The 26,672-nt window shown below is 41.2% G+C and overlaps 1 protein-coding gene across 3 annotated transcripts in view; it reads left to right on the forward strand.

The window, feature by feature from the left end:
* OSTN (osteocrin) overlaps window positions 1-26,672 on the forward strand; it is a 102,909-nt gene that overhangs the window by 43,710 nt on the left and 32,527 nt on the right. The window contains exon 1 of one of the 3 annotated variants that reach the window (XM_005513209.3): window positions 6,668-6,691. The exons of the other annotated variants lie outside the window; for them this stretch is intronic. The gene's annotated coding sequence lies outside the window, so the exon portion shown is untranslated. Of the gene's footprint in view, window positions 1-6,667; window positions 6,692-26,672 lie in introns of those variants that run through there. 3 annotated transcript variants of the gene reach the window in all.

Raw genomic sequence — 26,672 nt, forward strand, 5'->3', positions numbered from 1 at the left:
TGTATGGTCTGTTCATCCTCAGTAATTCTGTGGGGATATGCACTGTTTTCACTTGTGTTTTTCAAGTTGCTGTGGTAACAAGGAGATATTCCACTTATTATTTTCTGTGTGCCAGATCTGTGCCCTGGCTATTGGTCCAGTTCTATGAGGTATTTAATACCGCCTGGAAGTGTCATAGTGCCATCAACTCACATGTAAACCAGAAGCTATTGAGGGCATTTATTCAAGGTCACTGTTGTGAAAAAGCCTGTTGATAGCCATTGAAGGATATAAATTCAATGCACCACTTCGGCTTCAGGTACGTGCCAAGTGATGCAAATGTCAGCCAGACCGAGAACAAGATGTGGGAGAAACTGGGTGGAGACGTCATCTGTAACAAGAGAGACAGAGGGAAATCAGCTTTCACCTTTGATGCCTAGGGGTTCTTTGTTTTTTCAGGCTGTGTCCCATAATTTGTACTTGGGTGTCTTGAGCAGAATACCTGAAAGGGTTAATGTCAACTGGGCAGGTGTTGCATTGTGGAGGATTTCTGCAGGTAGAGCACACCTGAAACCCAAAGGTAAGCTTCTCTGAGTGCTGTCTTTCACTATGTGGCCACCTGATTGTGTGCACTAGCTGCTCTGGGCATGCAGTGTAAAATAGAATTTTAATAGAAACTTGTCCAAGTTGCCCCGTTCCCTTGTGTCGCTGTTGAACTAAAGTTGCTTGTCCCATTTCTGTAGAGGTAATGTTCCTGGGCCTTTGCTGTCACAGGTCCTTTCTCAGCAATGTAGGGGTTTCTTGCCTGAAACTGTGTGGCAGAGCTTTCTGGGCATTCAATTATACCATAACTGGGCACACAAAAATCTATATCAACAGACACATATTCTATAGAAACTTGCACTAGTTCCACCCTGTCCTGCCAGCCACTCACTGCCTGCCACTCAGGGTAAGTTTGCTACAAGACCTGCCAGTTTTTGTGTGCTCAAAGTAAGTTTGAGTCTTTAACTAAAGCATGTTTCTGATGTGGCCTGAAGAATATTAATTTGTCAGGATTTCTGCATGTTCCTGGCAAAGCCTGAGGTCTGTCTCAAACCAGACTGCCCTGTGTGCCTATTTGCTGGGCTAGAGCAGACTGGAGAGCAGTATGGATGGATGCTGGAACTGGCGACTGCTGGAATTGTTACCATCATTCTGTTTACTTTCTGCAAGATCTGTGGAAACTTCCAGGTTTGGATTTCTGGAAGATTCAACAGTGATGGCTGTATTTGGTTTGAGAAAACGTTGTCTAAAATTCACCTTTGACCAGGGAATTGACTCATACGAAGGGCAGGTACACTCTGTGTAGTAAGGATGGATTTCACAGTGAGCTCTTGGGTGTTAAGTTCCTCCAAACACTAAGGAATATATGTAAATAATGAGGTGTATCATACCATTTAGCACATGCTCTATATACTGGTACTAGACAATTCATGGCATCAGACAATTTATGGCCTCACATAGCTCAGTGTTGTGATGAAAGCATCTGACTTCTGACTGATATAAATCACAGTTCTCTTAGTGTTTGATACAGGAGACTGTGAGTCTGAGCCCTGCTCAGATGTACGCATGCTATGGAATAAGCATTATGAACCCAAATGTCACCAGAAATCTCAGGCTTGCTTTCTTCCAACTGATTAGTTACCTGGGCAGAACAGCTTTATACTGCAAGGTGTAATAATAGTTCTCAGTTGTCTGAAGCTCTTCTATATTTCCCATTCAAGACGTTGCACAAGTGCTCTGGTACGATGGAAAATCCTATGACAAGAAGTTTTGTCTTGCATAGGAGTAACTAGATTGAAGTTCTGTCTAGTCTGTACAACATGGCCCACAATATGTTTACTTCTGAAGTCCAAGAAACTGTGCAGTGAAAAACAGGGGATTTAGTTATACAGAGCTGATTTTTTTTTTTTTTTGGTCAAGTTAATTTCTATAAAGAATCCTTTCCAAGGTTCATTATTGCAAATCTGTATTAGTACAGATTTTATCCTTTCAGAAGCTGTTTAAAAGAATGAAACTTTAAAAACTGCCATGTTGGAGCAATTAGAGAGGTACTGGTTTTCTGATAAAACTATGCACCTGAATGTTATTTTTCATTATCAAGTGAAGAAAGGGAATGCAGGCTTAGTAATTGAGGTTCTGGGAAACATCAGTTCTGCACGTTGTGCTCTGAGCTTCTTTTGTGACTATAAGAAAAATACTTGGATTTGGATCAATGCTTGCATTGCTGTGGCATGTCATCTGAGTCATGGTAATTGTCTCAATGCAGGTGCTCAGCTCTCTCGTCACGGAAGGTCATGCTGCCTTAGTGAAACTTCCTTTATTGCATACTAAGTTCAGTCTTACTACTTCCCATTTGCTGAGAGTCTTCAGAGATTGCTCGCCCAGATCAGCTGGTGCACGGTGGCTTACTTGTGCCTCTGGTCTCCCTGTCTGAACATAAACCAAAGTTTTGCCCTGCATGCCTTGTGTTTCTTTGCCTATGTGAATCAGTTGAACTTCAATCTGCATCCAGAGTGTGAGTGAACTTGTATCTGTGAAGGTGATCATGGAGCTTGTCCTTGAGTGTGAATCCTTCCCTCAGTTTTCCACCTCTAAATTAGCTAAAGTCACATATCCCTAACAAACAGCTGAATTATGAGAATAAGTGCATAAAAAGGTCAAGATCAGAGAACTGCTAATTGTGATCTGTTGATATTGCCATGAAAAATTTATCCAAAATCCTTGTCAACTCATAGGTTCAGAGTTACTCCTGGAAGAATTCAGATCAAAAGTAAAACTGCTTGTGTGGGGGTTTTGTGTGTGTGTCTTTTGTTCTTGTTATTTGTGGCTTTGTGTGTATTTGGTTTTTTGTTTTTGTTTTTCTCCTGGTTTTCTGTAACAAAAACTCTGCCTTTTCTCAGACACTAACCGACACCAAGCATTGGCACACAGTGATAATATTATTCAGAAATGAAGGTGAATGACTTGAAAAGAGAGTGCCAGCTGCCATGGAAGGGTAGAGCAGAATGTGGATTTAGGGCAGAATTGGCAGTATTCATATCTAGCCTAGTCTGTCTTATTGTCAGGTTCACTTGGAGAAAGCCTTGGATTGGGACTCAGCAGCCCTGAGATGCATCCTTGGTGGCTGTTCCAGACCAGGTGCATGATCTTAGGTGAGTCACATCATATCCCTATGTCTCCATGTCCAGTGGATAATTACATCCCACTGTTGTAAAGTGCTGTGAGACCTTCCAGTGAGTGCTAGGTGTGATTCATTGTTTTTATAGCAAAGATACAATGCACTTTGCTTAGCATCGCAGGTACTGTAGTTCCAAAGGCTTGGCAGGCTGCCATTAGAGGTCACTGTAGCTCTTTATGTACTGGACATAAAAAGCTACTCAGAGTCACAGATATCATTGCTTACCTTCCAATTAAACCTATTTCATGGGTATTTGTATAGGAAAGAATGGGCTGGAGTTAAGTGATACACAAGTTAGCTGAGATCACGTCTGGGGAAGGCACATGTTGAATAGAGATCACCAGTCTTACATTTTGTTTCCTTAGTGATACTACAAATAGCAAAAGCAAGCCAGAGAAGATTGCATGAGAGTGTTAAAACTGTGCTTCTCTCCGGTCATAAGGATGTGAATCTGTCCAGTTTGGCATGCAGGTGTAGTTTCAGAAAAGCATTAAGTATGACCATGGGAAGAGAACAGCACAGATGGCCTAGCTGAATCCCCTGAACTTGGGGCCTCTTTCTCTAGCCATACTCCGGTCTTTTCTGGATTTTAAGATAAGCAGTGGAGTTTGTTGTGATTTGCATTTGCTAGTACCGCATACAAGAAATGGATAGATAATACTTTTGAAATGTTCCAGTAGGATGTAGGTATGGGTGAGTGAAACATGAACTATGCAAGAAATAAAACACGGCTAAATGTGGTTGTTGCCATATGAATTCCAAGTATTAGACAATCTAGGTCTTAAAGATGTTACAATACAGTTATATGAGCAATTGTTATTGCGGTACTATTTTTATTTGTTTTCTTGTTGACAGTAAACTGTAGTCAAATATTCCTCTCTTTACTTGAGAATGTAAGACTTAACTTATATGAACATGTGTTTTTACTGTTTTGCATTATAATCAGGTGTCTTGATCAAGGGACATGTCTTTTCTGCTAGCGTAGCCACTTACAGATGGTGGGAATGACATGAAGTTGACAAAAAACTATAAAACAGTGACCTCAGATAATGCAAAGGCTGGCGATTTTTCAGTTGCCTTTTTATCCATTTCATGGTAATCGCCCAGAAAGACAAAGACAGAGACAACTTAGCCATATAGAGAATTCAAGACAAAACAGATCATTCCCATAAAACTTCCCTATTAAAACACCCCCAGTTCCGGAGGATACTGCAGAGCACCTGGATGGGCTAGTGTAAAGCAGCGCCAGGTTAGAGAGACCTGAACCAGCTCTGAACAAACCCGTGTACCTGTACCATACAGCACAGTGTCCCATGGAGCCTGTAGCTCCACACGTGAGCCTGGCCCTGCATTGGGCTGCTTCTCCGTGTCTTTCAGCAGTACTAAATTACCGAAGTATAACAGAGCACTGATGTGTTATTCCAGATTCAGGGGCATCTACTGCAGGACTGTGTTAGCCTCATGTGGGTATTCCCTCTGTGTCTTAGAACTTTTTACTCTCTGATATGAATGAGTGGTGCTAAAGGGGATACTGATCAGCAGAGATGAGTGTGGACAATAGAAGTAACTGAGCTTGTTCAGGTGAAAGTCAACAGCATGTGGTAAGCTGAACTACAGAGAGCTAAGGGACAAAACAGTGTGATCTTCAAGAATGAATTCTGTGCACGGAGCCCAGAAACGGGCAGTGTCCATGATCAGGCTGGGGGCTGGTCAGTTATGTCTGATCAAAGTAATCCTAATTGCATCCCAATTTATAACAGTGCAGAGGGGAGAGGAATGCTGTGCAGCACACCTGTGCCCCAAGCTGATCTGTCATTTAAATCACACCACTCTCATGTCCTCTGAGTTCTTTGCAGTTCCTCATGGATTCTTCTCGGTGGATATGTTCATCATCTCTTTGTTGTGAGACTAATGAAACTATTACCAGAAATCCTGACAATGATTTGGTAAAATCAATGAAGTAAAAAAAGACTCTTAGCACTTAGTATGCTTTGCAAGCACACTAACTTGGAAGGTCATTGCTAACAGAAGAAATTATTTTCTTCATCTCATTGGTATGGGTGGAAGCTACTGATGTCATGAAGCCTTGTGCTGGCCTAAGAGAAATAAGTGGTGTGAAACCTGCCAAGTTTTATTGACAGGGCTGGTGTCCATATAAGAAACCTTGCTACCCCCAGTGAACTTACGGGAAGAAGTGAAAAAGGGGTAGGAAAATAATTTTCATACAATCAGTTATGTGTGGTTGGGGTTTTAGCAATTTCTCATTTTTAAAACAAACTGAAACGTCAGTTTGGATGTTCAAACATCGGTGGTCATAGGGGGGCAATACTCTTCCAGTCCAGATGCAGCCCAGGTGTATTAGGCAAGTAACCTGTGGAGATAGGGATGTTTTAGCGCCACTGTACAAGGTACTGGTAAGATACCTGGAAATGGAGCTGCTGTGCACTGCAGAAAGGCTCTGGAAATTGAATGCAGGCTGGTAGCATTTGGCATGGGGAGTTAGTGGGACAGGAAAGCATAACGAAGGAAAACAGATCTCAAAAGGAACCCAAGGCAGAGAGAGAACTGGTGCTGGCTAGGTACAGCTGGGGCAAGAGCTCCTTCAACGTGATCTAATCAATCCTCATGAGATACCAGCTAACCAGAGTGGAGAGCAGGACAGAGCAGGCTGGGTGAGAAGGCTGACCATGTGGTAAAAAGCTCGGGGAACAGGGATTGAGCCAGAGCCAAGGTAAAGACTCTGAGGACAGAGAAGAGCATCATTAGAAGGGCAGAAGGACTGGAAGCTTGTTTGAGATCCCTGTGGTGTAAATCATTGGTGATTAATAATTCTGTCAGTGCTAAAAGGCATTTGTCAGGCTGGGTCTCTTAGTCCTATGTTCTTTGTGGTGGTATGATAAATACTGTTGTCTTGACCAAAATGGGAAGTCAGCCTGGAATGGGTCAAGAAGCATGAGAAGATGAGAACAAAAATAGGAGAGGTGCAGTTTCCAGCCAAATTGCTCTGGAGATGACAGCTTGTACAGAGTGACTGCCCTTGCGAGGTCTGTTTGGGCTTGGGGATCCACAGGTCTGAGCAAACAGCTTGGTCTGTAAGTGGAAACAACCTCCCATGTTCTTTATCACACAGTACCTAGGAAAATCTTACCAGAACACACTCATGCCACATTGTTCAGAGTGCTCTTCACTTGCGGTGCTTTTGAACATGCCCCAGGCCATTTGGCAGGAGAACAGAGAGATACTGCAAGAATGCCTCATGGGCATGCCTCCTGCCAGGCTCTGGGCTGAGCTCCTGCCAGCCCAAACAAGGGACAAGAGACCCCCACCAAGGTCAGAGCTGGACTGAGGTGCTAAGTTCTCTTAGACTGTAGAAATAGGACAATTTCCCCAGAACCTTCCAACTCAGCATCGTATTTAGATAGTCTGCTGGCCTTCCTGTCCACCCGTGCATTCTCACAGAGCATCTTGAAAGCATTTTGGCCAGCACCACAGGTAAAAGTTCCCTTCTGTTACTAATATTCTTTTTCCTGCATTTTAATTTAATTTCCTCTATCATTCCTTCTTTTTCCACTGCACATTTCCCCTTGAAAGCTAAGATTGCACAAACGGATGTATGTTCTTCCTCCCCAAGTGCATGTAGCCTTTTCTCTGCTGTTTGAAGAAATCAGTGTTTGAGCTGAAGTACACCTGCAATTCCCATTAATGCAACAGAGTGAAACTGACCCACTGGTAGAGGGAAAGAAGCTCTGAACTCCTTTCCTCTGACAACAGATCTTGGGGAGGAAAAGAAAAAGACCCAGAAGACGGTAGGGAAGTCTGCTGTCTAAGCAGCAACAATACAGAGCGTGTAGTGAGTGCTGATGGAGCCTGCGTGTGCAAATCCTGCTTAAGGATCCTGCCTTGCCATTAGGTGCTTTGCTCTGAAGAAGCATGCAGTGCAACACCCCTGATTCTTGCTAGGGTATTTAATCCTGTTCTGGTATCATCCATAGATATGTGACCCAGATGGATGAGCTAAAAACTTCTGCAAATCAAACAATGCATTTTGATGCTGTATGGAGTAGAGGAAAAGGAAAAATGAGGGGAAGCTTTCTTTTGAGTTTAGTTCTCCTGTTGAGTGGCAGGAGGTTAGCAAGCAACTTCTGCTGTAATCGTTTATATCCTGATTATCCATGTAGGACACTTGGTATCTTGCCCTGTCATTGCACTTTAGGATTTCAGGGTGGACGGAAATACCAGGGAAGAAGTCTGAAACAAAGAGGAGGCACACAAGATGAGCAGTGAGCAAATGTGAAATTTGCTTCTTACAAGTACAATGCTAAAGTATAATTCTGGTTCCCCAATCCAGCAAAACAAATTAATTTTGACAAAAGCCTTGTATGAAGAGCAACTCAAACCCAGAAGTTTTGAACAGTTTAAGTGCCATGTTCCAATCAAATTATTCTTAGCATAGTCAGTCAAGTTAGTAAGAACAATATTCATGAGGAAATAACTTTTTTCTTTTCTTTCCCCCTCGTCGATCTGTTCTTTCCTGGTACATTTGTTGTTTGCCAAATAATTTGGACAAGCACATATGTAGTATTCTTCTGCTTTTGTTCATGCAAGCTGTTCCTTATTTGACGTTTCTGATATATCCAGATGATTCATTTTGTCTGAAAGGAGTGACTGAAGTGTTATGAAACTGAGGCACTTCCAGTAAGGTTACAGAAGAACACCCTAATTTAGATGAAGAACAAGACAAAGTCTCCAAAGAAGACCATGGGTTCCCCATGTTTTGTGTACTGTGTCCTGTTAAAAGATCAAGCCATTGGGGAAATAGATTGAGTCATTGGGGAAAAAATTGGGGTGGAGGTAAGATGCATATGCTGTGCTATGGAATGCTCATCTAGACTTTGCCTTCCAGCAAGGCTTTGCTTTCCTGAAACTCATCTGTATTTTTAGCTAGCTAGCTAGCTCTGGTTACCAAAGATAAAACCAATGTATAGGACAAGATATCTCTTAACTGAACTGTGGATCTATTTTGCTTCAGGTACTGCAGGAGCTGACTCATGAGGAAAAGATGAGAGAGTTAAGAAAGGACATGGCAGGTAATTGATTACCAAATAGTCACAGAGCGTCTTTTGCAAGAGTTGCAGTGTATGGGTATTTTCAGGTTGTCCTCTTATGCTATCTCATATCTTGTCCTGAGAGCATGAAGGCTGAGTGTTTATTTTCAGTTTCTTCTGAGGTAGTTTGTGTAGGAGCTCATCTCTTTCAGCCACAGTTTCTCCTGAATCTATCAACACTTTGCACATCACACCCCATATTGTTAGCTATTTTCAAAAGATGGTCCTTGGTGCTTTGTGCTGGCACTTCAGCTGGGGATTGAGTTCAAGACACTCTTGCACATTTTCATGGTGGGCAGCAGCCTTGGGGATCAGCTCCTGCAGCATTTACCCACTTGTGAGCAGAATTCCAGTCACACTTGCAAGGTGTTCTTTGCTGTGTCACACAATCAGAGGATTTTCCTTCAGTGTAGGAAGGATAGGTGGGAAGCTATTGAACCAACACAGTCTTTGTGATTGTTTTATATGATGTATATTCACATAGTTTGAATTTCAGCAGTTTTCTGAAAATTGGAAGTAGACAGAAAGATAAGTCTGTGGCATTGAAAGGGAAGTATGCAGACCAGAATTTAAGCCTGCAAGATAGCTGGATTCAAAGTGTGTTTTTTTTTTTCTTTAGAATAGGAAATGAATCCCAGATTTCAGACCGTGTTCCTCATATAAATCAGCAGTAGCTGTTAAAGCTGAATGGGTGTAAACAAGAGCAAAACTGAGCCTTTGAAGTTCCTTCCTTTGAAGGAATTGTGGCTAGTGAGAGCAGTTTGCAAAAAGATAGGCTTCCTGATATATGAAATTGCTGCTCACTGTTGCATTAGCCCTCTCAATTTCAGGGACAGACACCCTAGAACAGTCTGGGTCTGCAGTTCATAGGACTCTGCATTTGCAGGTCCTAGCAAGCCAGAAAGCAGTATCTGCAAGGAGAACAGAAAGAAAAGAACTGAGAACCAAAAATAAATCTCATAGTCCAGCTGGCAAATATTCCCAGGCCACAATTGTCTTTGGCATTCCTCCACCCCCCAAGGTCTCCAGTGGTTCTGAGGCTCCCACCACAAGAAAATCAAGGGTTTAAAAATATAATAATTAAAGAAACTCTTGATGTCATTTGGGTTTGGGAGTATTTGGAGTGTTTTGTGATGGTGTTTGCACATAGGCATTCTGTTTTGAGTCTGAACTGTTCAGTGACTGAAACCATCTATCCTGGGGCAGATGAAGAGTATTCTCACCTACATCTCCTCACTCCGAGAATATGGGAACTGGTGGGATGAAATGGGGCTTTTTGTGGGGAACAGTTGAGGTGGAAGTTCCCTCCCCTTGCTTTGTGCCAGCTCTACCTTGCTGACCTGAAAGGTCAAGGTTCCTTTGAAGGGCTGAATGAAACATGGACTATGTTTAGCTTCATGTTATGACATAGTTTGACTCAAGTGAAGCTGCTTGCAGTTGCCTCAGGTATTCTGTATAAAGGAACAGAGAGGTAACAGGGAAAGTTGTGTCTGTATGCATCTTCATTTTGGGACTAAACCTAGGCAATATGCTTACTGGATCCTCACCTGTAAGAACAGGAGACACCATGTACAACAAGATTGTTGATGTAAACTCTTGGCGACCAAGTCTCATCCTCAGTAAGGATCTGTTCCCTCTCACTTCTATTTGCCATTATAGGCAAAGCAGTCTTGCCTCTGCCTGCCCATCCTTTCCAGACTGGTTGAGGCAAGTAGTTACACTGAATCTGCTCTTGCTTTTGAGTATTCAGAAGGTGCCTAGAAGGGACTGTCCAAGGAAGTAGCTGATACATCCCTTCTCTGTGGGAGGTGTGGAACAGCCCAAAACAGTAAAATGTGATGCTGTTGTGATTGTTGTATTTATGTCAAGAAAAGTGACTCCAAAATGGTTGAGTTGAAGGCTGCTCGTTATAATCTTAGCTGATTAGAGTTTAGGATGGTGCAAATCATGTATGCAAAAATTAAAATTATGATGCAGGACATACTTCCCCTTCCTCCCATGTCAGGGAGAGAATTCCCTTTACACTTGTCTAGTGTTGACTTCAAACAAAGTATTGAAAACTTGGTCTTCTGTGGCAGCAGCCTGCCAGCCCTCCTCTGCATCCCTTATTCAGGAAGAATATGCCTAGTTCAGCAGTTATCTTTTTGGCTTCTTTGGAAAAGTATTGAGAGTATGGCAGATACACCTAATTCTTTTGAACTAATTCGACTGACACAGATGCTGACTGACGTAGATTCAATGTATCTGACAACTTATAGCTAACTAATTAAGAAGTGTCAGAGTTCAATTTTCTTAAAATGTATCATTTATGATTGTTTTCTCCCAACTTTTGTAACAATTGCTTTCTTATTGCTGGAGGAAGCCTCACACTTTGCTCATCCTCCCAAAACTGGCTAAGGAGATTTTTTCAAAGGAGCCTTTTCAAAAGAAAGGAAATAGAAGCCAACTATCAGGAGGGACAAAGTATAGAAAATTTCTACCTTAAAAAGGAAAGTTTAGGAAATGAGCATCACAAAGCAGGATTATTACAACAGACATTGATTTTTTCAATCTTACTAGGGTTTGTTCACAATTAACTCTTTTTCTTCTCCATGTTCCATAGCCAGGTGGTGGTGGTGCCCACTGATGTATAGGCTGGAACAAAATAGTTGAGCATTTGTTGGGAAGGTAGAGCCTTTTGCAGCAACCCCCTGACTGAACCATCAGTGTTTCTGCCACTGATGGAGTGAGGGGACTGGAGAAGAGGCAAGCTTTATAGAATATGCATTTCCTCCTTCTTTCCTGCATTGAAGGTGGTGCACAGATGGGACCAGATCTTCAAATCTTCAATCTTTTTGCTTGTATAAGCTTTAAAACTTTCTTGCTGCTTTCTTTTCAATGACAATAGTAACCACCTGCTCATAGTTTAGAAAAGCCTTACAGCATATAATAGCTGACAAAAACCTAAGTAAGGCTAGGTCTCAGGGAACATGGCCAGAGTCTGAGCTCCCTATTTCTCTGTTCCCTTAAGAGGAGATGGTCAAAGCCACTGTCGTGTTCTCTGGGAGCAATGCTCAGATGTCAAAGGGCAGGGAGGAGGGTGAGCAGCTGCAATCCTTCCTGCAGGGAGGCTGTGCTCCCTGCTCCAGTGAGGGTTGGCAAACAGCCCACCCTGAATGGAGACCATTGCCTCTGATGTGACAGAGCACTGGCCTCTGACATCTGGATTAACCTCGGAGCAGGTTGTGGAACAGGCAGCAAAGATGGGAGCCTGGGGGTACAGACTGCTAGTCAGCCAGCACCCTACCAAATGGGCAGGATTAGAGTTTTGTGTCTCACATGAAGAGAGTGTTGTGACAGAAGAGATAACCAAGCGCAGCAGTGTCTCTTGTGGGTGGAATGGATGGGCAGGAGCTGTTGTCTCCTATGGCTGTGGGGAGCTGCTGGGCTGCTGTAGCAAACCTCTGAGAGAATGAGTTCAGCCTTTGTTGCTGCTAATGGTTACAAGCAACTGATCTCTCTGTGGAAGTGCCATAAATGAAGAAGAGTAATTTTGCTATTCAAAATACTAAAATCTTCCATATGGAAGAAAGAGGTGGGTTGTTTTTTTTTTTTTGTTTTGTTTTAATTGCTATTTATTTTTCTCATTGTGTCCTAAATATACATAGCACTGTCCAGATGGTTGAACCACAGAACAGAATGAAATATCTGCCACATCTATAAAGGCACCAACCTATAAAGTGCAGATGGTAGGCTGAAGTCTCAAATCTTTGCTCCATTCACATATATGGAAGTTTTACCATTGGCTTCAATGAGACCAGAACCAGGATTTGGCTTATGTGAAGGGAGCATTAGCCAAATGAGCACAAGCATGTGATTCAGATGTTCTGGGTTTGTTTCTGCTGTTTGACAAATTTCTTCACTGGTCTTTGCCTCAGTTTCCCCTGTTTATCAGTGCATGACAGACTGAGGATGTCGACGTTATTAAGTTAATTGAATTAACAGAACTCACAGCTACTGCTGTTGTTGTAAGATGTTTTTGAAACTTCACTAGGGGTGCACTTTTGCTGGCATTGAACCTGTTTGTATCAAAAGGAATATCAGCTTTGTCTATGAGTCTGGCTCTCTTGTCATTGCCAACACTTTTTTTTTAAATTATTTTTTACGAAAAGACAGCAGCATCGTTTAAATTGTAGGTGTTCTGATACAAAGAAGCCCCAGTCACTGCTTTGAGTAGGTGTCTGATTTTTCTAGAAAAGGGATGAAAGCAAGGAACTTTCCATTTCCCCCATGGATTGTAGGTTGATTTTGAGAGGTGTCCAGCTACAGAAGCTGTGCAGACACAGCTACAAATAACATTGGGTCACCACTGCAGGGATATTTCTGTGGTTAATACAGGCACCGTTGTGACCATCTAAGGACTTAAATGCATATGTATGGCTTACTAGATAAAGCAAAGTGGGAGAAGCTGCTCGGTGAATGTAAATTGGTGTTATTTTTGGATTATTTAATCTTCTCTCTCAAATGCCATCTTTGTGCTTAGTAGATGGTTTATCTGACTGTATTGCTGTGGTTAGAGTGCAATGCATAGGACAGCATAGTTTGTGTTAATAATAATTAATAAGAGGGCAGTACAGCTGCAATTATTGTCCCTTGATTCAAGGACATAATCTCTATTGATAAGATGGAAGAGTCACTAGGCTACAGAGGCTTTGTGTCACTTTTCAAAAGCTTTATTTTCATATTTTTTAGCTTTATTATTTCAAGATCCTAAGGTCTCCTGCCAGGCTTAAATTATCTTCTTTTTTTTTTTTTTTCTTTAATATATATATTTATTTGGCTTCCCATTTAAATCATCCATTCATCCAGTTTCCATGAAACCCCTAATAACTATTATAAAGTTTTTGTTCTTGTCTCTTTCCAAACCTATAAATACAGATTTGAAAACCCAAGCTGAATTCCATGCAAGTAATCCTCTCTACCACCCCTTCTCCTCTGGTTATAAGTGGGGCCTTCAGTGTTTTTCTTCCTAGCACTTGTTAGTTCTCAGTGGTCCATATGCCCTCCCCTCTTGGGGGGGGGAAAGGTACCTGTGGCATATAAGCAACCCAACAGATGATGCCTCAGAGACATGATGGTTGCAATAACAAAGGAAAATAGCAGCAGGTAAATTAGTTAAAACACAGTTGCACTCCAAAGGTGTCTTTTTTTCCTGCCTTAGTGTAATCCCATCTTTAGCATATGCACGCTTCTTAGCGAGCACCCCTGAGGAGGCTATTAAGCTTGTCAACAGCTCTTGCCTTTTGTGTGGCAAACACAAACCAAGCCCAGCCCTCACCAGTGAGTGCTGCTGGTGCATGGGAAAGCCCCTGAGAGACTCCCAACTTCCAGCTTGTGGAATGTTTGGGTGTTCTGGTGGGAGGAAAAAGCAGAGCTATGTCCTGGGATGCTGGCCCATGCTACTCTGCAGCTTGAGAGACAGTGTGGAGGATGAAGCAGTAGAGAAGTCCCAGCAGAATATCAGTGCCTTGGGAGATATGATTGTTTAAAGATCTGGTTTTCGAATGAGAAGCAAGTCCTGGTATCTTTTTCCTGAGGGTAAGATTTGCCACTGATATCTAAGATGGCATCTCCTTATTATGGGAAAACTTTTGGTTTTCTTGTCAAAAAACAGACACTTTTGTGCAAAGCTAGTCCCTAGAAAGTTTTTTGGTGTGCTTGTTGTCTTGGTGGTATGGAGTTAAAACAAGATTTGGTGAACTTACATGGACTTTGAGCCAAGTGTCAGGAGAAGGTGGGGTTCAGTCTCTCGTCTTTTATTTGTGTTGTGTTGGCTCTTCTTTACATTGTATAGGTGCTGGGATGCTGTGTACTGATGGCAGTGAAATTGCCGTGTCCCAGCTTGTGCAGCCATGGACACTTGACTTACAGCAGCCAACCAGAGGCAGCTCGTCATGTAACAAGTGCTGTAAGTGAAGTCAACCCAGGATCAAATGTCCATCTCATGTCCTTCACAGATGCTCAATCTGGTGTCATAACCAGAAGTCCAGAGCTGAAGCTATTGAACTCGATGGAAAAAAGTTCATATGTTTCCAGAAGCTGTGGATCCTCACCAGAGATAAAACCAAATCTTCCAATACACTTTTTCTACATTGAGACACTAAGTGGGGCTTCTGGCCAACATCTGAAAAAACGGGGCCTAAAATTAGACCTCTAAAATACCAAGAGCAATAAGTGGTTCCAACTGATACCAAGTTAGGAAAAAGGGCCTGAAATAAACAGATTCCTCAGTAACCAAGATCCTGTTTTTGAGACAAGTGTTCATTCTCACAAATCAAATCAACAAGAAACCGAAAAGAAAAAAGAATGAAAACATCAAATCAAATCCCAGAAACATGACGATATTATCAGCCAAGGCATGTCTTACTAGAATGTTTTCCAACATTCCTCAGGGAGTACCAGTGAGCCATGAAGAGGATATTGCTTTTTTTCTAAAGTATTAGATTGGGGATTTTTGGAACATGCCACATTTATTCATGTGACAAATCTGTTTTTCTGTTAGGCAATGTATATACTCTATGGTTCTTTTGTCCTTTGTGAAGTTGCTTCTTTTTCCAGGTTTACGCTATAAGGTATTGATGTTTTAAAAGCTTTTTCCTTGTCATCTTTTTGACTTCGTGATAGACAATATGATCAATTGTCTCATTTGGCAGGTAAAGTGAGGAAGCAATTAGCAGCAATAAGTACTCTGTCCAGGGACTATCTTGCTTTGATAGGTGTGTGTACACATTGTTCAGTGCAATCCTGTTCCTTAGCTGAAATTGTTGGGAGTACCAAAATATAAATGTCAGAAAATATTAACAGGAATGACAGCAATCCTAAGAACGTCTCTTTAGAAATAGCCTTGGATCTATTTTCAGCCCTCTTCTACATTTGTGGTGGTGTTCCTTTCCGCATATAATGAAAGTGGCCGTGTTGTTGCATTTTATATTACTTTTATGTCTCAATTAGGAGCATCTACTTTATTGTTTCAGGCTGAATGACTAAGCAATAAGACATAGGAAGCCTTACAAGATGATAAGCACTTTTTAATTGCATGCACAATTGTTTACAGTGGCTTGAGCATCTAGTATGTCTTTATTGTTGTACTTAAATTGCTGTATTGTGTCAAAACCCTACTTGTGAGGCAAGATCTCATTGCACAATTGCACAACCAGAAGATACATTCTGATCCAGGAGATCATGTACCTGCTTGAGTCTACATGGAGGGCGGGAGTACTCGTACCAGCCTGAACTGTGTAGTTCCCCAAAGTGAGTGTGTGCAATAGTACAGACTGCTTTGCGCATCATTCAATTTCTTGGTACGTATCTGCAGAAAGCTTAGAAGAGTGAGTGTATTTCCTGACTTAATTCTCATTCTTTTAATGTAGGATGAATATGTAATATCTCTAAGAATATGCATGTTGAAATCCATGTGTGAGGAAGTGTGTAGAGGGCACTCTGAAATATGCAGTAAAGAAAAAAAACACATTTCTTTGTGGTTGTTCAGTACCAGAAACATAACTTCTCAGTTCTGCACAATCTAATTTCTAACAATTATATTTTGCTTTCTTTCTTCCTATTCTGACCATGTGAGATCCCTTTGGGTCCCACACCACCGGACTGAGCACTGGCAGATGAGACAGAGCAAAGAAAACAGAGATAAAGTACTCTCAGAGCAGGAGAACTGCTATACAACACAAATAGAGAGTCTGACCATCCTTATGAAATGTATCAAGAGTCTCTTTTTTTGACAAGGTATCTGAACAAGGGCCAGGTTTCTCCCTGCACTGCAGTCCCTAATGTTGTGTATCCTCTCTCCGTAGCTGGAGAATTCACTAGTCCCTCTAACTGGAGAAAGAAAAGAAGCTGAAGATTCCAGAAGCCCTACTGGCAACTTGCTTTGTAGTCTAATTTAGAGGGACGTGGTCAGAAACTAGAGAGACTGGCACGGTTGCAATATTCTAGGTAGAACCTGACATAGAAGAAAAGCTTTTTGCAACATTCTGCATAGTAGAGCCTTTTCCATTTTATGTGCACTCACGGTGGCAAAAGTAACTTCTGTCCAATGTCAGTTTATGATGGAATATAAATGTAGATTTAAAAATACGTATCAGGTTTAAATGCAGCTCAAAATGTCAGCATATTACTCTGTGGTCTTGCAACAGCAGTGTTCTAATAAAATCACAGCCCTTCAACTTCTGGAAGACAACATGAACAATGATACTTCTCTGGTACTATAAGCTGTATTTTTCCTTTACAGCTTTGGCAGATTTCTTGAAAGTTCAGTGATATCCAGGCAAAAACAATCTTGAACAAACCTGAACTCTGCCTAGAAAGAAATCCTGATGTTACCTCTGTTTGTAGCTTCCTCCCTCTAATTCTAACAGAATATTTTGATGATTGAAGGCTTTTTTTAATGTGTGTGTGTGGCAGGAGGTGTTACATTCCTCTCCTCCATGCCCATTCAAGAAGTGTGCTGCAGCCATTTTTGTAAGGATATACTTCTACCTTAAAGATCTCCCCAGGTAAATGGGGCACTTGTAAGCATAGCTCAGCTACCATGTGGGCTAGCACACTCCATCTGTCTCCGTGTTCGAGGTCTTCATGGTGCCTCCATTGCATTCACAGTGCATCCTTGTGGACACCACCTCTCCTGCAGACCCTTCCCATGTGCTTGACAGCAACAATGAAGCAGTAAAACTGTTGTGTCACTTCTCAGTGGCCTTTTCCAGGCTCCCCTCTGACTCCAGAGTCTGGTGTGTGTGAGTCCTGCTCACAGCAACCGTAAGCTTTGGAGAAGAATACTGAAGACGACCAGATGAATAGACTGGTTCCTTTATGAGGGCTAGTGAGACACACTGGGAAAGAGACACTGAATGTGGCCATATGACAAAGGCTAACAAAATCATGACGTGTGGCACCATGGCTATTAACCACTGCCTCTGCCCAGCGTTGTACTCAAAAGTCCCTCTGCTTCCTAATACCTCTGCAGTTTGTGCCATCTACACCTTCTTCCCTCTCAGCAGCAGCTCTCTTTCTCCAAATAAGCAGGAAGCTACCTGATGATGTTAGTCAGGTTCTAGGGCAGTTTATACTCCCTCTTGCCTGTATTATCTCCCTCTGAAAATGTTAATATGCTGTCTCCTGCTCTCTTTTCCCTATCTGCTCCAAAACAGGGTAAGGACTTTCCACAGTGTGGATTTGTTGCTCATCACCAGTGATGTGCAATGTGCACTCCAGTTGGACACTGGAGTGAGCTTCCCTCAGAACCTGGACAAGCTTAGACTAGAGAGCAAACGTTAATTGACATGAAGGTTTTTCCATCTATGGGCCATCTGAAGTCACGGAGAGTCCAGTACAAATCCATTCTTTGGGTCACACTGCTTGCAGGAAAGGAAGGAACACTGAAAAACAGAAACTAAAGTTTCTGTCTTCCACTGCAGGTTGCTGGAAAATAAGCTCTTTCTTGCCATCTGGTTATAAAAAAACAAATGTGCAAGTCATGTAAATGGCAGAATAATTGACTCATGTGAGATTGATATTGCAGCTGCACAAAGTATATTTCTTGACATTTCCTCAGTTTCCTAGCAAGACAAGTCCTGGATTCTCTGTATTTATGTTTACATATTCAAGATTAATATCTCTGCTTTATCCTAACACAGGTTAATGGATATATTACCAAAATGTAAGCATTATCTGTGGATATCAAATTGGGATCTGATGGTCTGATGCTCTATGAGTCTATTAAGTCTTCAGAAGTTTCTTTCCACCTTAAGTAATGTACAAGTAGTTTCCTATTGACATCCAAGCAGATGCTGTTGTGAGGTTTTCATAGAAGTAACTTGTTTGGTTTAGTTTGGTTCTTTTTTTGAGTGGTATATGAAAAATAAATACAGCAAGAGCTAGGTTAAGTTTTTCAAATCTTAAAGCTGATCAATGTGAAAATAAGTTTGTTTTCACAGAGGAAGGAAAAGGGTATTTTAAATCGCTGCAGAAATCTTTGTTGTTTCCAAAATTTGGAACTTGTCTATCTTTTCCATCAAAAATAATCACATTTTGAGGAAGTTATCAATATTATTGGGCTACTAAAAATTCGGTGAGCCTTTTCAGTGATAGGGATATTTGCCTGCCACAACAGATTTTGACTATAACTTCCAATTTACTTTTTTTTGCTTTAGTTCCTTTAAGCTTTTCTTCATCCTCAGATTAATTCTCTCAGACTTAACTTTCATATCAACCCCAGCTTATTCCGAGATAGCAGTACTTCTTTGTATAACATCATTTAAACACTTTGGAGTGCATCACTGAGGGAGTGTCTTACTTGAAATATTTGTGCCAGCTAAGGCATGTAGTAGCACTCTTTAACTTAGTTAACTTTGTTCAAAACATTAAAAAGTATGTCTTTTTCTGCTGCTGATGTCATTATGGACTAAGTATCAACTTTCTTCTGTGAAGGTAGCAGAGCCAGTGTTGATGAGTCAGGCTTCAGCAGACCTATGCTGATTCACACTGGCTGAAGATCTGAGAAAATTCAGAGTCAGATGGCATTCAGAGTTGGAGCAGGAACCTTAAATCAGAGGTGGTCTCCATCTGTAACACATGGGTATGGAAAGAGGGTTATCCATTGGAAGGCAGTATCGTATCATCTTGTGGGTGCTGTAGCTGGCAGAACTCCTACTTGAATGCCGTGCTGTGAGATTAGTTGTGCAAACTGGCTGTTTCTGTCCCTAAAGAAAGAGAAGGTAATGTTTCCTTCCTTTCTTCAGAGACCTTGTCTCCCTCATCATCAACAAGGAAATGCTGTCCTTCTGCTAGGCAGAAAAGGCAAGTCACCACATTGGCTTTCACCCTGGAACCAGACCTGGAACTGGTGAGACTCAGGCTCTGGTAAACCAGGAAGCATAAGTCATGCCTTGCTGCTCCTGAATGAGGTGGCAGCCAGCATGCCCATTTCAGACACTTCCTTGGCTTTCTGCTTGCTTTCTGCCACATGGGCGATGTCTCTAATGTAACACTCGCATCCTGTATGTATTATTGTCTGTCTGTACACGTAGGTACCCAGACGTTCATTTGCCTTCCAGAATTTAACACATTCCCACATGCTGTCTGCCCAGTGCACTCAAGCCTGGGGCTGCAGGGCTGTAACACAGCTCAGCTTAGTCTGTGGCGGGCGAAGGTTAAAGTAAATCTGGTTATCCTGTTGTAAACTAAGAGTGCACAAACAAGAAATACCAATGTCAGCCTAATATAGGGTTAAGTTAACTTGACTGTGCCCAAATCTTTTGATTCTAAAGCTGTGGGACAGGAGAGGGTCTTTCTGTTTGTTTACACAGCTTCTGCCATGGCAAGCTGTGACTTGTGTTTGGGACCATGGTGACTGACAAATTAATCCTGTGTTTTGCTTAAAACTGCAGCCCATCTCAGCTCAAATGCAATAATTATCTGAGTCTCAGAAACTAGAGATAATAAAATATCTCTTGGTCCAGCTTGGATTTCATTAGTCCTTGCAAGCCTGACCACGTGGGTCTTCCTACCTTGCTGCTGCATCACTTCGGTTATTAATGCCTTCCCATGGTGCAGATGGCCATGGGCAAACACAGAACAACAAACACATTGCAACAAACCATCTTAATTCCCCTGCCATGCAGGTGAGACAGAGCTTAGCTTACAAAGAGCACCATGCTCTTCTTCTGCATCTGTCATGCAAGTAAAATGGGCTTGTCACCTTCAGCTTTCTGCACAGAGAAGTTAAATGTGTACTGCCCATTAAAGCCCTTGTCCTTTAGTGGAGGCAGAAGAGGGACCTATTTTGCCCTGCAAGTAAAATCCCTATGAAGTTTAGGAGCACTACTGTAAAGTATAGGGCACAATAAAAAAGAGCTCAGAATCAGATGTTAACCATACGTGGTGGCCATAGGCTAGTGCTGGCCAGCTATATACATGGCAAAGAGGGGGCATGTCATAGCAATTAATTTCTTGCCTCAGGGTGGAATAGCAGACTTCCACTCAGACATGTACAGAGCCAACCCCTTCTCCAAAAGCTGGAGTACTCACATTACATGGTGTTCAAAAGTCCTTGCTGTTTCCAGAATATTTCCTTAGCTCATTTGTCCAGTGAGGGGCACAAGGGAAAGCAATTACTGCAGCAAAGGTGGAAAATGGAGTTAACGGTTCAATCTAATCACCACCCCACTGTGGAGAAAGCTACATCTCTCCTAACCACAGAGGTGTTTAGTGTTCCAGCTCAAGGCAAATATTTCCTCATCACTCAGCAGCAGTTAGGCAGGATGTGCCAAAGCCACTCAGGTCTTGCAGCGTGAGGAAAACAAGAACTGCATGGAACTGTCATCAGCAACGAGAATCCGAGAGTTTAGACTCAGCTCTTCTCACTGCACTAAAACAGATGACATGCCACATTACACAGCCACAGAGGTTAGAGTTCAACATGCTTGAGTGTATAGTTAGTGGCTGGTCATTGCGTTTAACTCTTTGAAGATCTTAAATGATACTTGCACCCTTCTTACTAGAGTCTAGAAGACACCTCCAGGTGTGGCTGGTGCAGACGGTCCCTTTTGCAGCTGTGGCAGATGAGGTTCTCCTGTACAGCTGTAGCTGCAGTGAGCTGCTAAGTCAGTGCCAAGAGGGACAGCCTCCCACAACCTGCTTTCTCTTAAGATGAATTCCTGTTTCTCTTGAGTCAGGTACCAGGCTGGATTTTATGCCTACCAAAGTCTTTGTGTCCAGCTGACAGAAGGGAGATAAACCAGGCCAGCCCAACCTCATTCAGATCAGCTTCACCTCAAACTTGCTGTATTGATTCTCATGGTGTTATTCCCTGGTTGCCCTGAGGTCGGAACACTACATACTGGATTTATGTAATGATCAGGCATGACAATTATTTTACTTCAAGCGCTTGTGTTTGTAAAATATGACCACATAGCAAGAGGAGTTTCTTAGGAGACAGCTGCTGTAGCCTGAAAGTGTTTTAACAAGATAAATAGTTTGATGGCTCCACATGCTACAGCTGAACTGTGATTAATCTATTACCCCACTTCCAATGGTGGAGAGCTTGTGTATCATTGGAATGACATTGCTTCAACTAATGTAAGGAGTAGTGTGAATGCACCACCAACAGCCTGGGTTCAGACTTTAGAATAAAGATGCAGACCTCCATTGCTCCACTTTTTTTTATTATAGCTTTTGCTTTCAGAAATGTAGGTCTGAAGGTTATCAAATCTTGCTTGCACCATTGTAGGCAATTGCATCAGGTCGTACTGTTTATGAACTGATCGGAACTCAAAGCACAACTTTGCTCAGACTGCTGTCCTGTGTGTTTCTGCTGACCAGCAGTACCTAGGTTCTTTACTTTCTCTTTGGATCAAGTCCAAGAGGTGATATTTTATTCATGAATAAACTGCAACTGAAGTTCCATTTATGACTAAAAACTTGATGTAGAGGTTACTGAAAGAAAACCAAATAAGCCTTCATGAAACTTCAGGATAAAACATCACTTCTATGCTGATTGATCTATAGATTTGTGAACATTAATGCCAAACTGCACTCACAAATAATGACTTTTCATCATGGATGCTACATACTAGCTACTGGTACCCTATGTGCAATTTTATCGGACGTGTTTTAATTTTTAAGTCCCTAAGAAGTTATTTTAAAGACCTCAGTAATTATGAAGGAGTTGTACAATGAGCAATTAAAAATGTCAGTTAGATATTTGCTATATCAAATGTCAAGTTGTACACTTTTTGGTTAATGAAATCAGTTTCCAGCAGAGTTCATAACATCATCAGTGACCTAAACAGTGCACCTGACAGCTTGCCTGCCATCTCAAGCTGTAAATCTGGGTAACTAGTGGTATATTGAAGAAGAAAAGGTCAGTAAACGCAGAAATGTGTGGAGAATCTAATCTATCCCTGGCACTTGTTATTCCTCCCTTTTCACTCTCCTTTCATTTTATAATCTATCACATTAAACTAGTCATGCTTCGCAAGAGCCTGATCAGGACAAGTTTTCTATAATGCTGCATCCATTCTTGCCACACAGCATCAAATGGACAGAGGCAACACATGACTGCAGATCTGGGAATATGCAAGGGGAAAAAACCTGTTTTGGAAATGTAATGTAAGAAGGAGTCATAAATACACGTAAATATATTAAATTTGAGAAAGTGATGAGAGAGATTACAGAAGTCACTCATCTCTTCATGCACAATTAAAAAGGTTTTTGATGAGTTTGGGTTTGTTTTGAACAGAAGTGCTACTGTTGAGAACAGAAATGTCTCAGGCTTCTGAGAAGTAGACCTGGTAGTCTTTCCATCTGCCAGTATTTTTTTTCCCTGTAGTTTGTTTAACACTTTACTCAGTCCAGAAAGAAATGACTCAGTCAGAAGGACTTCCTCCATCTCCCTTGGGTGATTATTCCACAGACTATTAGGTGTCCCTGTTAGGAGATGTTTCCAACATAATTTTCCTTCTGCTTACTTTTAAAGCACAGTTCTATGACTAGATATTATCCTAAACAATACTCTTTCATCATTAGTGTTTCCATTTCTTCTGTACATGTCTATGGTTATCATATCCCCTCCTGCATTTAACTGGTGTTTAGTTGAGCTGCAGATGTTTAATGTATTTAACCTTTCCTTGCATGCCAAGTATAGGACTGGCACCAGGATATTTATACTCCATTAAACAAGGGTGGTGCCTGCTAAATATAATTACTTTCTTCTGATGCTTTCATGGTAGAAGTTGTTCTAGAGAACAAGGGCAGCTTCTATTCTAAACCACATGGAAAAGGTGCAACTGCTAAACAAGAATGACTTATAAATAGACTATATGTAGTATAATGATAATTTAGTATTCAGCTTTGATTTAAACCCACAGGGGAAGCAGTTAAATTTAATTGATGCCAGCCTCTCAAACAAAGATATTGCATATATGTGTGCACACGAGAAATTCCAACCAAACTGATGTATATTATCAGGTTTACTAGGATTCTGTCTTTTAACTGTAAAGAGTATCTCTAAAACGACTGGATTATTTTAGGCTGCGGGAAACACGGCAAATGTTACCACACTATGCCTGGATAATGTATATGTTTTTGTATCTCAGCATATTTGGGCTTCTATGAACTTTGAGATTAGCTCTGAGTTTCTTGAATATAAATCTCACTTCAGGTGTAGTTTTATAACTGCTGTATTGCATATTACCCTAAATTGCTGATATGTACTTTCTACTTGAACTCCAAATATAACCTTTGAATATAAAGGTAGAAATGGTAGTTCTGTCTCTTATGTAAGTTGTAAACATTTAGAATTTACCCATCTTTGGTTGCTTATAAATTAACTAAACTTTAAAAGTCTTTGGGTTGAAATTTTCTTTGCTAACTCTATTGAACAAAATATGGTGTATGTATGCAAATGTTATGGTCATTTCATTGAATTTTTTTAGGCTTTTCTGAGAACAAGAAAACAGGAAAATGTGATATAAAAGTGCAAGAACAGTCATACCAGGTCAGACCAGATGTCTGTCTAGTGCAGGATACTCACTCTGACACTGGCCAGTACTGCAAACATATTTGACACTTCCTTCAAATATTCTACCAGCCTCCAACAATTTGTGGCTGAGGGATTTTAGAACCAGACACAATATTTTCTACTTAATAGTCCTTGAGGGATTTTCCTTTGGTGACTTTGTTTTTGAATCTGTGTAAGCTTTTGGCATCTAGAATATAATTTGGTGAGGAGTTCTACTGTTTAAATGCCCACTGGTTGAAAAGAGGTCCTTTTTGATGTTTGTGCCTGTTTCCTGTCATTTTCAATTGAAGATTTCAAGCTGTTATATTGGAAGTAATAATTTTGAAGACCAGCCTTTGCCAAACCCCTTCTTGGTCCTCTTTCTGGAACAGTGAGCTCAGAGCCCTTTGCTATGTAGGCAAAGTGGAAGTATTTAAGATTGTTTCTTCCCACGTGCATCACTTCACACGTTTTGACACTCAATGCCATCTGCCTTTTTTTTCTGGCGAGATATTCCCTCTTGTCACCTTCACTTGAAATTTTCCATAATCATTCCTCAATACCTGAAATATCTGATTATCGGTAGCAAGTTGTTTTCTAACTATTGCCTGTTTTCTCTACATCATTGTATAAAGCTTATTTTTCTCAAGTTAAGAATGTCAACAGTTTTCTTTGAGCAGCTCTAACCACCTCGTGATAGAAAAGAGGAAGTGGGGGTCAGGCTTGTCGGGAACATTCATATTGCTATGTCCATGAGCAACCCAAAATTACAAGGGTCATGTAAAAGGGAACGCAGCAGATGCTCAACAGCGATGATTAAGGAAACTGGAGATGTTCTGTTTCACTGAAATATAAGAACCTTTTATTTATGTATCGTTAGAGGTCTGAGTTTGGATACTAAGCATCAACAGATTTTTGCTAAATAATTAAATAGCAGACCCAACACTGACTGAAATTGAGAATGAAACTTGCCTAGAAATCAGCAGGGTGTTGTATCAGATGTAAATATAATGTTCCTGGGTTAAGAATGAATAGGAAATAGTCCAGGAAAGCAACTAAGTGAATGTCTAACTGTACATGCTTGAGTAAATATTTTCAGTGGGGATACATATTCTTAAATTGAAAACCATACTTAAATGCTTCACTGGACCCCTGAGGAGTTGTATAGATATCAGTAAATATTGAATATACATTAATTGTTTGAAGTGCATGACCAATTTGAAAATTACCTCTTTATTGTCGTGCTTCTGACTGTCAAACTTGACTGCCCACCTTGACTGCTCATTAGTTATTTTCTTCTTTTTCATACATCTCTCCCAGATTGCCAGTGAGCTGCAGACTTCGTGGGTCTTCTCCGAGGTCTGTTTGGTCCTCACTGAAGTTAATAAGTGGCCAAGTTCATAAAAAAGTGTCAGCAGGAAGTTTTTTTCTTTTTTTTTTTTCTTTCAAAATAAAGTTTCTTAATCTTCTCCATTCCTTCCCTCTGTTCCTCTCTGGGAGATCTGTTCCACACAGCCCATGGAATTTTGGCTTCTCATTTATATTTGGAAGAAAAACAAATTTCAAAATGTTGGAATTTCTCGGAGATCAGAAATTCCTTTTTCCAGATAGTTCTTCACAAAAGGATCCCAGTGGCTTCTATGGTGCTTGGCTTGTCTATGTAGGATTGCAAGGCAGATGTAGCAACACTTGGATGGAAAGAGGAGGGGACTATAGGGCAGCACACCCAACACCCGGCCACGAGGTAAAGCACCTTCTGTCCTAGCAATGATAACTGGGGGTTTCTGAGCCTCATCTTGTCTGATCCTTTGTTAAATCTGTCCCAAAATAATAGCTCCTTTGCTGAGTCGGTTTAACCTTTCCGTCTGTAAAGGTAGCAGATCTCTTTGTTAGAGATGGGATTCTTGGAAGTTCCCAAGAGGCAGCTGTCAGCTCTCAGCAGCTTTCACTGGGACATTTCAATCTTAGTGTGCCAGTAAGAGGGAATTTTGAAGTGTGCCAGGAGTCATTGTTCCTTCAGATGATGACTTTTCCCGAATGTAATAGAAAAAAAAAAAAGAGATTTCAGTTAGTAGCAAGGGAATAAAAATAGTCCTAATATCTCCCTTTACATGGTCTCTGCAGCTATTGTTTTGTCTTTCGGTGTGTTATTTTTACTGTCCAGACTTCAGTTGCTTTCTGTTAAACTTCTTGGGAGAATAGAAGAAAGACAAATTTCACTGAAGCACGGTAGAAACAGGGCTAGGGGAAGATGGGAACCTCATTTTACATGGGATAAAAAAAAAGTAGAATATAAATTATCCAAGAAGAAACATGTAGGATGTCAAGGCACAGGCAGGGGGTATGAGGGAGATTCTGAAGGGTTTCTGCTCCTCTGCTGCATCCTTTCAACACCAATGGCAGTTCTGCACATGTAGTATTTGAGTATGGGTGTGACACAGTTCTTGATTCTCCAAAGCATTTGTCTCCTCTAGTCATTTACATCAATGTGAAGAACTCCAGTGTTTCTGGCTTTTTGTTTTCCATAGTAGAGGCCATGTTTACATTTACACAGATGAGAAAGGCACCAGAGCAAACTTTCAAGTACTTTCTTCCATAAATGACAATTAATTGCCTTTGTTGGAAAACAATAATTAAATGAGGCTGGTCTGATTTGTTTACAGCACCCTTGGTCTTATGACAAAGTCAGCCACAAGATTTTCTTACAGAAGTTGAGTAGTCAGGAAGGAATGAAAAAATACTGAGTAACAGACAAAAAAAGAAATCAAATTACTTTCTATGTGTCTTAAGGGACAAGAGCAGATATGTTGAGGTTCACTAC

The sequence above is a fragment of the Columba livia genome, chromosome 9 (genome assembly GCF_036013475.1).
Source record: "Columba livia isolate bColLiv1 breed racing homer chromosome 9, bColLiv1.pat.W.v2, whole genome shotgun sequence".
Lineage (NCBI taxonomy): Eukaryota > Metazoa > Chordata > Aves > Columbiformes > Columbidae > Columba > Columba livia.